This window comes from Protopterus annectens, chromosome 1.part1, assembly GCF_019279795.1.
Source record: "Protopterus annectens isolate FY-2018-M chromosome 1.part1, PAN1.0, whole genome shotgun sequence".
NCBI classification, from domain to species: Eukaryota; Metazoa; Chordata; order Ceratodontiformes; family Protopteridae; genus Protopterus; species Protopterus annectens.
Genome location: NC_056726.1, coordinates 1,774,536,684 through 1,774,554,897, shown reverse-complemented (window position 1 = coordinate 1,774,554,897; position 18,214 = coordinate 1,774,536,684).

The window sequence follows — 18,214 nt, the reverse complement described above, 5'->3', positions numbered from 1 at the left end:
ACACACACACACACACATACTCCTGTAGGTGATTTTTACAGGTACAGACATAGACTCTGTGTGTGTGTGTGTGTGTGTGTGTGTGTGTGTGTGTGTGTGTGTGTGTGTGTGTGTGTGTGTGTGTGTGTGTGTGTGTGTGTGTTTGAGACAGACATAGAGAAAAGGAGATGGAGAGAGTGGGAGGGAGAATGATGGATTGGAGCAGGCCCAAATGATGTTAGACCTAGAGTTCATTTACACCAATAATTTACACTGTGTTATTTCTCTCATCTTTATTATAGACTGTCTTTAGAAATGAAAATTGCAGTCTGTCACACCGTAGCTGCACATATCTCAGTGATGCAGAGCAGCAGAGAATGTTACGTCAAAAATATCTGACTGAAACATTTGCATATTTTAGTTTTTCCTGATTTCTGACAGCTCCCTTCATTCACAGATATTTTGGCACAGGTCTGCATATTTTACATTTCGTATCAGTGGCCTGCATTACTTTACAGGGATCTTTACATCCTTCCAATGATGCTCTGTAACACTAGAATGTGTGAGATAACTTTTGCTTGAAGGCATTACTTATAAATCACCCTATGGATTGTCTTATATTATTACAACATAGCTAAATAGCAGTTAAGGTATTTTACATAACTTCTTAAAAAAGAACTGAATTTGTTTTCTTTTATGTCTTTTGCCTAATACCTTAACAAAAAAATAAAACATTGCATATACCAGTGTACCTGAAAAACTCCTGGATGCTGTGTCTGGAAAGAACAAGCGTACTTTAATGGGGCACGTGAGGTACCCCCAAACGTATATGTTGGAGACCTCCAGCATCTCCTCTGACTAAACATACATTGCTCTAAAGCTGTAGCACTTTGAGGTAGATTGTACTTTGCTTAGTTTAAGAATGGTTTTCACTTTCAGTGCAGTCTAACAAATTTCTTTCTGTGAATGATGGATTCACCAAAGTGGTCCTCCTCTTAGTCCACATTAATCTTCTAGTCATATAAGCCATTACATGTATGACAATGGCTTCCATCTCACTCATTGACTTACAGGTCACATCTGACTCATAGACTGACCCCACAGACAGGCACCACTACCTGGCAGAGATTTCAAGACAAAGAGGGAAGTAGAAGTAGGTTGCTAGGTCTTTCTTCCATGCCATGCATGCACACACACACTCATACCTACCAGAAAATGTTGAGTCCCTGCTCTACTTTACTTGCTTTCTTCAAAACAGGTTATCATCTACTCTAAAAATTAAAGCTGCATTTGTTGTTATAGATAGCAGCTTCACATAAGCATCTTCTAAATGTTCAGTTCACTCTCAGTCAAAATGTACTCCAAACAAAACCACTGAAAAACACTGAGGTTGAGTCCTACCTTCTCTTGTTCAAATGCCTCGATTCATTACACACAATGATTAACTGCCAAAGGATGGTAATATGGTCCATCTCTAATCTTATTTCACCTTCCACATGCCTGATGTTTTAGAAAATAGTCCTTATTGCACAAAACAGGGCATGCTCACCCTATAACATTTTCCTCTTCTTCGACAAATGGTTTCCATATTTTTCATCAAGGTACTATTTGCTGAAGCTTCCTCAGGGTGATATACACCAATCAAAGTTTAAGCTTGAAGAAGCTTATGACAAAAATATGTTTTTGCAAGGGTGTGAGTACCTTGCATCCCCCATGTGGGGGCTGCTTTCACCTTACCATCTATACCTACATATAACAATTACATTGTCACAGAATCACAGAGAAAAGAGAAAAGCCCTCACAAACTCAATCAATGCAGTGCACAAACAGAAACCATACTGGCAGTGATGTTCTATATGTAAAACTGATTGAGGAGTTCAGCACTGGTAAATTGAACTAAACAGTTGAAACCTCAGTCACTGTGCACTCAGCTAAGAATAGCAAAGCCTCTACAAATTGCTGTAAACTCCAAACCTTACCCATTGAAGAGTATGAATGTATCTGTTTAATCCCAGCTGAACATCAATGCACAACACTTTCTAAAGTCATTTAGCTCCCAGTGCCACTTGAAGCCACATGCACTTCTTGATGTTTAATATACATGCCATTGTTTTTCATCTTCAGTCTCATATCATCACATTCCTTATCTCTTGTAACACCACCCAAACTGCTTCTTTTTTTTGATAACTCATTGCCACTTCTGCCATCAAAACATTCTCTCTCTTTCCCTGTTTCTCTCTAAAACCCCATACAATGGAAATTACCTTCTTCTAATATCCCCAATGTATATTTGGTAAACATATTCAGTTACTAATTGTTTAGTACTAAGGTTCTATGGCTAATTATAACCCTCAACTACCTTGCTACACTTTGAAATGTGTTAAAAGGATCATCCTATTAAATGAAAATGTTTTGATGCCAGGGGTTATTTCAGGTGTTAAGAGGAAAACTCCACCCTAGAACTAAAAGATCTGTTTTTTCACTCTGTCTTTGTTCCCTGACCTATTTTAATACCTCTAAATAATTCTAAGTGCTTTATTTGTAATTTTAGCCAGTTTTCCACAACATGGCTACCGATGGGGCTTGATGTATCAATGTGATCTTGTTCTCCCTCAACCCTTTCTCTTTCCCATAATGCTTTATATAACTCATGCTAGACATAAGGATGTAACTTTGAATTCCCATGCCATTAACATATAATGGGATTTGTGAGGGTCACTGTTATTTTCTTTACATTCTGTAAAAGGGCTGCTTCTTCTCTGTCTCTAATCATCCTTGTTTATGTTTTGCTCAGACCTTGTTTTACACTATACTTAGAAGTTATCCAGCTACAGCCAGAAAAGTAACTAAATTATAGGCCTTTGTTCAGTGTTTTCTTTTGTATTTCAGCAGGAATTGAGAGTCCCCTCCCCCACACAACTGCAAAGGTGTTAAAGCTGTCACTGCACTGACAAACCCTTGCAGAATCAATTCCTCTTAGACTACAAAAAAAAAAAAAAAAAAAAAAAAAAAAAAACCCTGAACAAAGGCCTACAATTTAGTTACTTTTCTGACTGTAGCCAGATAACTTCTAAGTATAGTGTAAAACAAGGTCTGAGCCAAACATAAATGAGGGTTATTAGAGACAGAAAACAAGCAGTCATTTTACAGAAGGTAAAGAAAATAACAGTGATTCACGCAAATCCCATTATATGTTATGGGAATTCAACGTTACTTCCTTATGTCTGGCATGAGTCATGCAAAGCATTATGGGAAAGAGAAAGGGTTGAGGGAGAACAAGATCACGTTGATACATCAAGCCCCATTGGTAGCCGTGTTGTGGAAAACAGGCTAAAATTACAAATAAAGCACTCAGAGTGATTTTGATGTGTTAAAATAGGTAAGGAAATAAAGATAGAGTGAAAAAACAGCTTTTTTTTAGTTCTAGGGTGGAGTTTTCGTTATAGTGCAGTGTGTCTTTAAGAATACTGTAAGGCTTCTGCATGTCATGTGGTATGTCACATGACTGTTTTGCTTAGGAGTTGTTTCCATTATACTAAAAGGTATGTCTGCTTACTTCATAGTTTCTGTATGCCTGTCTCGATGTTCCACAGCTGTAAATTGTCTTTGAAGAAATACTGAGCACACAGTTAATGAATAGTACTTTCTGTCACAGCATAACTGTGAAAGCCACTGAAATATCACATTTTCAGCAAGTTCAAGTCTTTGGATGATTATATATCATTGTTTGTCCCATATTCAAAACTGAGAGGATCTGGATTTAGAAACTGCAACAGTTGTATCCAAAATAACAGATCTAATAGGCAACCATGAGATATTCCAATATAGTACGCATCTCCTAAAAAATTAATAGAAATGAAAAGGTCCATAAAAAGGTTTAAATAATGAAACAAAAAGGTGCCAACATTCTGCCATTAAGGCAGTTGCAATGAAACATGATATCAAGCTTTAGAAGGAAACACGCTGTTTTAGATTTAAATTACCACAACTGAACTGAAACAATAACATCTGATGAAATAAACTGAAAGAGGGCTTATATAAAAAAAAAATCCGGCTGAAATGCCATAACTAAGTTACAGAAGCAAAAAATACTAAATTCCAAATTAAATAGTCATTAAACATTTGGAGATACTGAGGAATCAGCTTTCTCTTTCGATTAACAACTGCTGAATATTCATCAAGGTTTCCATTCTAACTCTCATACTGCCAACATCATTGGCACATCAATGTAACTTGGCAGAAAGTTGGAAGCAATAAGTGCATAAGTTGAATCTTTACAGCATCATTTCAGGATAAGCTGAAAATTTAAAGAAGTCTGTTTTGTATCTTTTTTAATTTGGCTTGTGGTGCAATGTATTTTTATTTATTTATGTCATTTATCTTTTGATGACTCGGTTAGTAGTATTAGTTTACTGCTCGATTTTCAGGGGAGACACATTTATACTATTAGAGGAAATTTGGCCAGTGCATCAGGTAACTTCCCCTACTCTTTGATGTAGGGGGACACATTTGTGCGTAATGCTGTTGGCTTCCTGTTTCTGTTCCAGGCACATAGATGGCCTAGAGAAAAAGGGTGTAGCATGGCAGGTGTAGATGAAGTGAACAGAGATGCAGAGAAGGAATACAGAGGAAGGCGAGAACTCATTTGTACTGAAGATGAATGAGATGAAACTTGCTGATGGAGCAGTGGCAGATTCAGAAGACATGTTCAGCAGAGGTTGTTCAAAGGAGAGGGGGAAAGCCAGCAAGAATGCATTGTTACAACCCTTCAATCCAGAGGGTTGCAAGATAATTATTTAAATGACCTAATAAATCAAAGCAAGCTGGAAAGTGAAGTAGCAGCATCATGGGGCAATATAATAGAAAAAATCCAACAGGAAGATGGAGAGAAAGCAGTCAATAAAAATGTATGCACAGACAGTGAAGGAGAGAGAAAGAAGTGTCAAGGAGATGAAGGAGATAAAAAGTTTACAGAATGAGTAAGCAAAAAACAAAAATCATTAGACGGTATGAAGTATGGGATTTGGTGATTGTATCATTGGGTATAACTGCAAAAGCGGTAAGAGCATTTATTCTTATCAATAAAGAGACTTTATGTGACATAATATTTGAAACTTGTAGGACATGGAAAATTATATAGAAAAATATGAACAAAGAAAGAATGACAATCCATGGTCAGGTTTTGTGGTACAATCCCTCTACAGAGAGACAGAACTAAAGAGTTACAGTTCAATTCTGAACTGAAATTGAAGCCAAAAAATTAAAAGAACATTTACTGTGCTTTTGTAAACAGGCTATGGACACTACAAAGATTTATAATGAAAGAGGTTTATAGACTGGAGGATAGGAATGTGAGGTTATATTAAAGAAGAGGAATGGTAATGTGATACATATTTCCAATGTAATTAATGTTAATGATAACACATTTTTTTTTAAATATAGGGGAAAGCCTAAAACTTGTTTTTCTGTGGAAAAGCTGATAATTTAAGTAGTGAATTGTTATAAAAGAAAATACTGTATATGTGGAAAAACTGGTCATGATGCAAAAATGTGATTTAAAATGCAAGAAATGTGATAATAATGGAAATGCATGGTTAGAGTGTGAAGGAAGAGAATGTGCATACCAAGCATAGCATGGATAAAGAAGCTGTACAACATGCTGAGCGTGATAAAAATAAATAGAAAGAACAAGAAGAGGAGATTAAGACATCAAATATAGAAATAAACATAAGAGAAGGAGAATATGTGAATTGGCAAAGAGTAAGGAGAAAGAAAACGTATACAGGAAAAAGAGTGAAGGAAAGGAAAATAAAATTTAAATATATTATTCCAAAAGAAAACAAAAAAGGTAAAAGATGAGAAATATAACATATTAATTTCTGTTTAAAGGGTGAAGCTCTTAGCTTTAAATGTTAATAGTATCAAACATGTTAAGATAAGAATAGGAATCTTAGAATGGTGAATGCTAGTAAATTCTCATATTATTGTATTAGAGGCATTTAGATTATGAACAGAAGAAGAAAGCAAACAAACTGAAAGCCATGGGATGGGTCTCTCATTTGGAATATGGGAACTGACACGTGTTCTGGGATAAGTAAATCGTGTCAAAAATATTAAGATATTAGATGTTATCATTATTGAATTAAGACATATTACAGTATTAGATGTAAGGTGGAATAGAACTATCTATAGAATTGTTGCTATATATGCTTATGTTACAAAAATGAAAGAGATATATTGTTTAAAAATATTTTGAATTTCATCTATGTTAACATGGATATAATAATAGCAGGAGACTTGCAACTTAAGAACAGATAAGAAAAACAGTATTGATGTTAAAATAGAAAATTAAATGAAATGTGGTAAATTACATATATGAAACAATATACATTGGATTTATAGAAGAAGTAAAATAAAAACTGAAATTGATTATTTTTGATACCAGATAGTATAAGAATAATAAAGAAAGGAATAAAACATACAGGGTTTTCAGATCATATAGTGATTTGGATAAAAATAGGTGAAAAAGAAGAGTATATAAAATAGGGAAAGAAATTAAAAGAATGCATGAAAAATAATTAAAGCAAGGCAATAGGAAATAGGTATGTTATGGAAATATATAAACATGAGAATGTTTTATAGAAATTGGACAAGTTGGTGAATATATTTTAAAGAAAAACATTAAAAATTTCTTAAAAATCTATTGAGAATAAGAGAAAGAAAAATATAAAACATTAAGCCACGCTATGTTTAGAGAACTGATAAATAAAGAAAGAACTTTCCATGAAAATGAGAAAGAATTATATGAAATGAATCAAGCAAGGATAAAGAATTTATTATATAAACAGAAATATTGCTTACAAGGAATAAAAGAAGGAGTAGCACCCTATTTAAGTAAATTGATGAAAGAAAATAAGAAAATAATAAGAGAGTTAAAGAATAAAGAAGTAAAGAAAGTAACAACACATAAACGTATATGTGGAATTATTAAAAAACATATAAAACAATAATTTATGAAGAAAGAAACAATTCAAAATCAAACGTATGGAGTTAATAAATTGGTTAAAGAAGATAATGAAAGTTTGGAACAAGGGATAAATTTGAAAGAGTTAAATGATGTATTAAAAGACATTAAAAATAAATACTGACTACCACATGTATAATGAAATGGAAATATGGCAAAAAGTAATATTTTTAGAGGTACTGAATGAATGGTTAGAATTGGAAATAGTAGATGAAGACATTTGCACAGGTGTAGTAATATTCATATGGGAAAAAAAGGAGAAAAATAGGATATAAAGAATTTGAGACCAATAGTTTTAAATAACAGTGATTATAAAATACTGATGAAAATAATAACTAAGAGGTTAGCAAATAAAATGGATAAGTTACTTAATCAAACAATATTTGGTAGAAAGGGAAAAGGAAGTCAAGACTTATTGTGGATTATAAAAGAAGTAATAAATTATATGACAAATAAGAAGGTACAAGCAAAGATCATGATAGGATATTTAAGTAAGAAATTTGGCAAAATAAAATATAACTCTTTATGGGAAGTTTTAGAAGGTTATAATATAAGTAAGAAAATAATACAGATAGTAAAATCAGTTTATGAGAAGAATAAGGTTAGAATAAATGTGAATAGTTGAATAAATAGGAAAATACACATGGAATGTGGAATAAGACAGGGGTGTTCAACTAGTTGCATCATGTTTTCTTAGTCATGAATGTTATAGTCAATAAACTTAATAAAAAGTCAGATTTTGCAGGATATAGGATTACAGAAGATGTACATTTGCCTATGCTGTATACATATGCCGATGATATTGTATTAATCACGTTAAATAAAGAAAGGATGGAAGAAATAAGTAAGGAGTTAAATATTTTATTAAAAAAGATAGGTTTATGCATAAAAAAGTAAAGGTTTTGGTTGGGAAGAAAATATAGGAAATATAAAATGTAATGAAAAATCCATAGAAGTATTAGGAATAGTATTTGGATTAGAAGACTATATGAATAAGCAATGGTAAAAGTTATTCCATGAAATTAAAGAAATATGCATATTTTGGAAAACATTTAGATTAACATATAGGACAAAAGTATATTTAATAAATTCTATTTTATTAGGAAAAATAGCATACATAGCTAACACTTGTATGTTGCCAAAATATGAGAAAGAATTACTGTCTATTATATTTTCCTTTATATGAGGTTTGAGATTGAATCCAGTTAAGACGGGAATTTTGTACATGAAGGAAGGGCACGGAGGATTAGGTTTAATTAATCTAGTAGTACTTGTAACATCTTTGAACTTATATAGAGTTATGAAAGCTTATTCAAATGAAACGAAGAAGTTGACAGACAGTATTATACACTATAAATATAAGGTTTTTGGGGAAAAAGTAGAAATAAAGAAAAGGTTTAAATATGTGATGAATGAACAGGCAAGGGAGTATCAAAATAAAATTATATTGTGGAAATTGAATGTGAATGAAACTGGAAAGAATAGAAAAGACTGGTGCATAAATATTTTGAGAACACATTATATGACTGATCCTTGGAAACATTAGACCTAAAAAAGAAGACAATAGCAATGAGATACAAATGGTATGAAAGTATGCATGAATGTAAGGATTTTCTATGGAGCCATGATTGAGTATGATTGACATGATTGAGTATGATGAGAATGAAATTAAGTTCAATGGGAAATGGACTCTAGCAGAAATTTTGTAAAAAATATGTTTTTGGTTGTGGGAAAAAAGGTGGGGGGAGTGTTCAGTAATATATTTTTATGTGATATTATGAAAAGTGTAAATAATTGTGAATAATGTAAATATGTAAATAATTATTTTATATATATGAAAGATGTGGATCAATAAAGAAAAAAATAACTACTCTATGGGTCTGCTAGATGGCACTGGAGAGCTTCTACAACAGCAAGGAAGAGGCCTAAGAAAAGCAGAAGCATGGAGGTGGAGAAAAAATCTGTAGTGAGTTTGGAAGTGGAAAGTGTGAATTTGGAAAATAAAATAGTTCAATAAGGAGCTTCAGGAAGTAAACAATGATTCATGTGTGGTGGATGTTAAAAATGAGCAGCATTTATCTGTCTCTGTGGAGCAGGAAGTAAGTGACTCTGCTGAAATCATACAGATAACAGAACTGGTGTCACTGGGCTTGCAGATGGTGTTCATTTAAAAATAATCAAGCAGAATGATATGATCCCGGTCAACAAATGTTATATACATATACATATATCTATCTATATCTAATCTATATCTATATCTAATATATATATATATATATATATATATATATATATATATTATATATATATATATATATATATATATATATATATATATATATATTTATATATATATATATATATATATATATATATATATATATATATATATATATATATATATATATATATATATGTGCGTGATAATGTGGAAAAGCAGCAACAAACAGAAAAAGGTATCTGGTTTTGTGGCAGCATACATACCTCTCAGCCTGGAAACATCATAAATCTGGACAAAGGCCCATGAAAAAAGGTACAAATCTGTATGCTAACATAAAATGGGCATGCATAATTATGTAACTCCAACCACTCCAGTGGAATTGTGGGATACCAATTTTCAAACACAAGCTGAAGTACAGACAACCAAAATATGACCCCAGACCCTGTAGTAAATGGTAACCATTTTTTTAAATGTGTATCAATGATGTTCACTGGGAAGGGAGAAGATGATGAACCTTAGGATTTTGTTTTTGGTGACTTGCAGTATTTGAGTTTTGCAGTAAAAGTAGGGCATTTAATGGTAGGCAATGTTCTAATCTTAGCAATAGAATATTATAGCTTGCTAGGCCCTCCAAAAGTCATTCTCCATGGCCTATTGATCAGTGGTGTAGCTAGAGTTTGTGCCGGCCAGGGTTGTCTGAGTTTTCCACCCTTTCCCCTCACAATTGTGGTTGAGTGGGGCCCCCCCCCATACAAAGCCCTCCCCCCTGTAGCCATTTCAGTGTCCCATAACTTGGCTATTTTGCCCCATTTACCATAAACACTGTAATGTGCATACTGCTTTATTTTATTTATTTATTTTATTTATTTTATTTTATTTACATTTGTTGACCGGGAGTGTCCAACTGGACATAGGTCCATTTTCAGTGGAGGCCCAGGGAGAAAAGCTCCACAGTTAAAATATACAGACAGTAGTTACATTGGATTAACATAGCAATTAACAATTTGATCAACATAGCAATTAGCAATTACAAACATAGTTACAGATGAAGAACATAGTACATCAGTAGACAACTAGAATCTTTATCATCTGCGAAGTACATAACAGACATTAACAATTGTTACAAAAATAAGTTCCTGCTGTATAAGTAGTTAGGCTTATGAGCATCCAAGCTTGCTATAATCAAGGTAGTTAGTGGGGTGGAAAGAAAGGTAGTGGGTGGATGGGGTGGGTGATATTAGAGTGGGAGTTGCAAGGGCATAGCCAGCATGTTTTTAGGTTTGCTGTTAGTAAAGTTTTGAAGTGGGTGCATGATTGTACGGTGGTAATTGTGGGTGGGAGGGAGTTCCATAATTTGGCTATGGCGCAAGAGAATAGTGCTTCTCCAGCAGAGTTATTGGCTTTAGTGACCTGCAATTTACCTTTACTTCTACATTGATTATTTTGACTTCATTTAAAACTTTTATTTTACATTTTATAGCACAAACACCAATAGACAACTTCTAAACAAAGCAATGCAGTCTCACAATGAAAATAGACAGGATTAAAACTTCTCTGCCCTTGAAACTCGCATTCATAGAAACAGCATTGAAACCCACATTCAAAGAAAAGGCATCTGGCCAGTGGCAGATAAAGATTACCTTTGGGCTGTTTTCAAATTGTAGGCCCCTTGCACATGAAACATACATGTGTTCTTTGATAAAAGTTCCTGAGTGTATTAAATTATATTCCTTATATAATACAGCATACTTGTTGGAGCGCGTTTTGAATTTATTGTTTTGAACATTTTTCCAGTAAGCAATGAAACAGAATGCATGAACCAATAATGACAAAACTGCTCAATTTAGAACATTTCCATCATAAAAGTCTATTCAAATTTCTACAATCCACCAGTATCAGTAAATATGCACAGTCTTTGCAGAAGTAAAAATCATCTAAATAATTCCACATTACAGAGATATGTAACTAATGAAGAGGTTGCTACTAGCAAACAACTTTATATGTCATTGTTTCATCTACAAATAAAGTGCCTGTTGCCCTTGAGGAATACATTGCATGTTACATTAAAAAAATGATAAGCTACTAATATTGCAATAGGGAATGGATGGCAAACTGATAACAGGTTCATAGCTACTAGGTATCTCTGCCAAAGAGGACATTCTCAGGATTGCAGCATCCACCCCCTTTAAAAGTATAGCACATTATATTATTAGCAATCCATGTACATACTGTGGGAGTAGAACCCACAGACTTCTGCAACAAAAGCAAGTATTCCACCTGTTGTGCTACTAACACAAACAGACTTAGTATAAGCAGCACAAAAATTCTCTCCCACTGAAGAACTACGCAGCACAAGAAATCTGGAAAAAGCCAACATTTATGGGGGGGAGACAAAGGCCCAAAACCAGGGACACATTTTAAACATTGCTTGTATAAACTTAGAAAAGTTGCTAGAATAAAACGTTTTGTGTTACCATGCATTTCCTGAAAGATAGGAAGACTGAAACTTAAATTTCTATCATTATTTAGTGAATTCAGTTCTCACTAATTTGCTAGAAGACCACAAATTTTAAGAGGAGCAGACCAAAGTGCCAAACATTTCAAACACTGGACACAAGTGGTGGTGTGGGTAGGGAAATCAGGCTCTTGTACCTAAGGTACATGGTTTGAACCTGAGTAACACTGACCACCAGGTATACTTAACTGGTGAATATTACACACACATAGGGGACTTATAATGCCTAAATGATAAAATAATGCTTAATGCCATAATTATGGACATATAATATATTAATTGCACACAGCCAGCCAGCAGATAAACTAAATACACAAACACATGGCCAGCAGATAAATTGATTAATGCACATGATTACATGCACACAGTTAAACAGTTCTTGGCCAGACTTATGATTGATGCATAAGTATAAGTAACACATTGCATTTAAGTTACCTGGCACTTGCTCACTAAAGCAATTATATAAGTCAGCACTAAAAAATTAAAAGCACTACACCCTCACAAACTCCCCTTGAGTACCTTGTTCCCCATTAGCCCTTTTTTTCAATTATAAAGGAATTCCCAATACTATTCTAGCATGTCCAAAGGTCAGTTGTCAATCTCCTCTCCGGTCCAGCTGGTGAATCTGGGAATCTTGAGGCAATGTTACAACTGCCTCATGTACACAGACAACCCTCTCCTCCTCCCAACAAATTCCAACACATGTGACAGATGCAACCATATAGCCAAACTGGAGGCTAATCTCTCTCAACTCAGTACTGGCGTAACCAGTCAGGAGCAGAAAGAAACCACACTCACTACAATTCCAGTCTCACATAGACCTACCACAACAGCAAACCAAACAAATAAACACACAAAAACATACTCAGAAGCTCTAAATAAAAATCTGCCTAAGCAGCAGAGACCTCCAAAGCAGACACTCAAGCAACCGCTACCCCAAAACAAAACACGTGCAACACATAGCTCACAAAGCCAGTGTGCTGAACAGTCACAGCCCTTAAGGCTAAACAACACACCTGATACACTTGTAATAGGTGACTCTATCATCAGGCACACTGGTGTACCGCTTACCAGGCTGAACAAGGAGAAGGTCATGGTGAGCTGCCTGTTGGGTGCTAGGATCCGCCACATAGCACAAGCACTCAGGTCACTCCAAGGCAAGTACAAATATGACTCAGTCATTGTCCATGCTGGTGTGAATGACCTGAGACGTACCTCCCTGGACTACATGAAAAGAGACATAGAGGAGCTCTCTGAGCATGTAGCCCAGTCCGGTATGACCCTGACCTTGGGTAGCATCTTACCCTCACCAAGAATGATGCCAGAATATGAAGACAAGATGATCAATTTCAACAACTGGCTGAAGTATTGGTGTCATTCAAAGGGGATCCAATGCCTGTCAGCCTGGGATGACATGCTCGACAAGCCACGATGCTTCGCTAGGGACGGCTTGCACCTGTCACCCCTGGGCTTTCGGATATTGGCAAAGGCTCTAGCTACCCCCATAGTGCCTTTTTTAGGCAAGGCTCAAAAGACAAACCCACCTCCATAGGTATCACAAGGGATAAGAAACTAAGAGTAATGCTACTCAATGCCAGAAGTATAAACCTCAAGATGCACACACTCGAAACTCTCCTTAGCATGGAGTACATTGATATCTGTGCAGTAACAGAAACCTGGTTCAAGGCTCTTGAGAGCACCCCAGCACTACCAGGTTATACCTCATACCATGCTTTTCGGCCCCAAAACTTGGACCGAACCACAAAAGGAGGGGGAGTATCAATATTCATCAAAGATACCCACACCTCCAGGTTGGTGGCACAGCACGAAGCATCAGAGACTATCCATGTGCAACTAACAGTGGGTAAAACTGCCTTCCAGTTTATAGCCTGCTACAGACCACCCTCTCAAACCCAGGAACCCCACTCGGCCTTCCTGAGAACACTGGAAAATATGAAGGTCTCTCCAAACACCATTATATTGGGTGACTTCAACTACCCAAACATAGACTGGGAGCATTACTCTAGCTCCAACACCCTAGCCCAAAGGTTCCTAGAATTTATAAACTCAAATGCTATGGAACAACTTGTTACCACTCCCACAAGAGGGGAAAACATACTGGACCTGATCATCACCAACATGGGGACTCTATGCTCCAGACCAGAAGTGTATCCCTCACTGGTAAGATCAGACCATAAACTAATTTCACTGGATATTCACATCCCGATCCCACCCCCTTCCCAGAAAACCACAGTGAAAAACTTCTCTAAAGCAAATTTCACACTCCTCAAAACTGAGGTGGAATCCTTCAAAGCCCCCGGGCCTGTGGAAAATACTGCCCAGACCGCAGAATCCTTTATAAATGCATCCTATGAACACCTTCAGGAATGCATGGATCATGCAATCCCAAATAAAACCAAGACCCAATCCTCCAAAGGCAGACATCCTGTCTGGTGGACCCCAGCCATAAACAAACTATACAATAGAAGGAGAAAGCTACTACATGATAGAGCAAAATCCCAAAAAGGGAAGGCATCTCTGATCAGTATTAGCAAAAAACTACGGGCACTCATAAATTCGTCTAAGGCCGGCTTCGAGAGAAAAATTGCACAGGACCCTAAGGATAATCACAAGGCTTTCTTTAGTTATGTTAGGAACCTGGGTGGGAATTCCCAGATATGCTCAGAATTAGTCCAAAATGACAAAAAAATACACCGAACCCACAGACATTGCCAGCATCCTAGCTGACAGGTTCAGTGCAAACACCCCCCCCCTCCCCACCAAAAGGGCAAATACCTATCCCAGCAGAGTGCTGCGCCCCTGACATCTCAGATGCTCAGGTAAGAGCCACCCTCTCCAAAGCAAAAAAACACAGCATCAATGGGACCAGACGGTGTCCCGGGCGGCATCCTACATGAACTCCAAGAAGAGTGAAACCCAAAAATAAAACTACTGTTCAATCTCAGCCTTACTACAGGATATGTACCCAAAGAGTGGCGTACAGCAAAAGTGGTCCCTCTCCACAAAGGTGGTGCCTCAATGGATCCTGGAAACTATCGCCCCATAAGCCTGACTAGCTTGGTCTGCAAAGCTATGGAAAGGATCATCATGGACGTCATAAATAAAGATATTGGGGACCTACAGACACTGGATCCTACCCAGTTCGGCTTTGTTAAGGGCAGATCCTGCCTCTTAAACCTGGTCAATTTCTTTGAAACAGTCACCAAGGCCATTGACAAGGGGAAGGTGGTCCACACAGCCTACCTGGACTTCGCAAAAGCCTTCGATACAATACCCCACTTGGGCATTATAGATAAGCTCACCAGCTTAAATATAAACCCCTATGTCACTAGATGGGTTGCAAACTGGCTCAAGGACAGAACCCACATGTGTAGAATTGCTGGAGCCATGTCAGACTCCAAACCAGTTACAAGTGGCATCCCACAAGGCTCAGTCCTGGGACCTCTCTTGTTTGGTATATATTTCTCAGAGGTACAGGCCAACACGGAAGGACTGTGGCTGACCAAGTACGCAGATGACTGCAAACTGGGCGCCATAATCGACTCTCCAGCCGACACAAGCATCCTCCAAAAGGGCCTCATAGAAACAGACAACTGATGCCAGAGCCATGGCCTCAAGCTAAATGCCAAAAAGTGTATAGTCATCCCGTTTAGCAAAAACAAAGTGCCCACAAATTACCACATAGGTGGTAATCCATTAAGTACAGAAGAAGTAATTAGGGACCTGGGGACCCAAGTTGATAGCAATCTCTCATTTAACAACCACGTGGCCAAAGTGGTTAGAAAAACATTTTATATAGCCCACCTAATCATGAAGGGATTCACATCTAGATCAGGGGAGGTCATCGTGCCTCTTTACTCATCCCTCATCAGGCCCATAATTGAGTACAATGCCCCTTTTGGGATGTACCTTACCAGACACCTGCAGCAACTGGAAAGACCCCAAAAGTACCTCACCAAGAGGATCAAAGGGCTCAAACAGATGCCATATGCTGCCCGGTTAAAGAAACTCTAGCTCTACTCAGTGGCATACCACCTGCTCAGAGGCGATCTGTGCCTGACGTATAAAGCCATGTCCAACCCGGAATTAATGGACATGCTGCACCTCAGAAAATCCAAATCCCATCGAGCTACGCTCTCGAGAGACTTGAACCTCAGCACCGAAATAAATAGGACATGCTGGTGGAACAGATTCTTAACCCAGAGGCTCCCTTCACTCTGGAATAAAATCTCAGTCCAGGTTAGGCAGAGTCCCTCATTGACTCTCTTCAAGTGGATGGGAGATCGTAGGTTTACCCCGGGTATCACTTCTGTGTCGCTGTTAGACAGAGGCACAGTATACTAACCTCGAAAAAGGGCATAGCAAAATTAATTTAAAATGGGTGGCGAAAGCCAAACACACTCTGGCTAGGCTTATAAATGCCCTAGGGCAGATAGCCTAGTATGAACCTATGAACCTATGATGCAGATAAATGCACAACAACGAACTATGGACTTATGATAAAATAAATTAATTACACACTTGACCAGCAGATAAAATAATGCACAACAATGGTTCTGATTAGAGCAGTTGGCTGAAAGCTTATTGGCTTGTTAGATAACAGTTTTCCTACCTGGAGGCTGGGACATGTGGGCAGACTTTGCAAAACTTAAATTATGCACATCTGCTGCCATTGCTGTTATATTCCCTATTTCCGTCCGAGTCCAACAGGCAGTAGCTGATGTCATCATGCATGCCCCTGTAGGCTGGTGATGCATGGTGACAACAGCCATAAATTTAAACTGGTAATTAAAAAAAAAAAAAAAAGAAAAAGACTGGGAAATTTGGAAATTAAGGGGGTCACTCAGGAATTTGTGGCACCCCAATATTTGCCCTCAAAACTGGTAAATACTGAGGAATTTGGTATGGTTGAGAGGTGTGTCAGCATATAATGCAGTAACTAAAACATATGCAGCAGTGACAGAAGGTGAAAAAGGGGAGCACCAACAAACTATGAGTAAAACTGTTTTAAAAAGAAGAGAAGACCAACAGTGAGAATAAAAACAAAAAAATGACACTGTAATAGGCAGATATTATGTAGAGGACAATTTGGTTACTGTTTTGGGTTTTCGAGCTTAAGAAATTCAGCCTTTTATACATATTGGGACAGAGACTTTTTGTGACTTAACATGGTAAACTAATAGACTCATGATAAAATTTCTGGAACTGAGGAACAAAAAAGAAAGACATTTATCTGTGGAATGATTATTTGTTTCCTGGCAGTAATGTAAATGTTAAAAAAATGTTACTTTGCCATTTAGAACTGATGAACTGGAAGAAGACAATGTTGAAAAATACTTGGAGTCCATTAAACTGTTTGTAATATTGTGAAAGTTAGAGATGAGAGAAACTTTGGACTGGAGAGTGGAGGTGGGAAGCTGTTTTGAAATGTGAAAAAAAGATGAAGCCCTCACAAAGTGTTATTTTTGTGGCTAGTCATGTAGATGATTGTCACTGTTGAAGTGACATCCTGACCCCATGTACAAAAATGGGAAAAAGAGGCTGTGGATGGATGGATGAATAGAGGGACATTAAGATATACTGGCCAGCCTAAATCATGTGTCCTTTGTAGGGACTTTCCTCATTTAATTAATGATTGTGACAAGGTACAGTGTAACCAGTGTTGTGTGAAAGGACATCCAACATGAAGGTGTGTGCCTAAATGCAGGTTACATAAAAAAGGGACACTTTACAATGGATTGTCAAGAGCAAAAAGTAAATAATGAACAAAAGTGGAAATGGAAGAAGACATACACAGGAAAGGACAACATGAGGTTGAGGAATGGTGAACTAGGTGAAGAAGAAAGTCTAGAAAAAGAAGAAAAAAATATGGAGGGGAAAATGAGGAGAGAGAGTATATGCAAGAAGAATGGGCAGGCAAAGACACTGATACTATTAATTGTTTTTGAAGTTCTAGTGATTGTTGGGAAGGTGGCCTAATGCTTAAGGTGTTTACCTTACAAATACAAAGTGCAAGGTTTGATTCTCATAAGGGGTAATTTGCAAGATTTAAAATCCCCCACAAGGGCAGTTAGCCTAGTACTAATCTCTGAACCTATAACAAATATAGTTTCCCAGCTATTCGGTAACTCATCATTGCCTCCCAGTGCCTGTCTTAACTCTTCCCTGAACTCCACCTCACAATCACCCTTTTTTAACTTCCACCATTTAATCCTTGGCACTGCTTTCACACTTCTCCTCCGCTTCTTGATCACCAACTTCATCCTGCAGACCACAGTTCTATGCTGCTTAACTACACTTTCCCCAGTCACCACTTTACAGTCTCCAGTCTCTTTCAGACTGGCCCTCCTACATAGGATATAATCCACCTGTGTGCATCTTCCTCCACACTTGTACATCACCCTATGCTCCTCCCTCTTCTTAAAATACATATTCACTACAGCCATGTCCATCC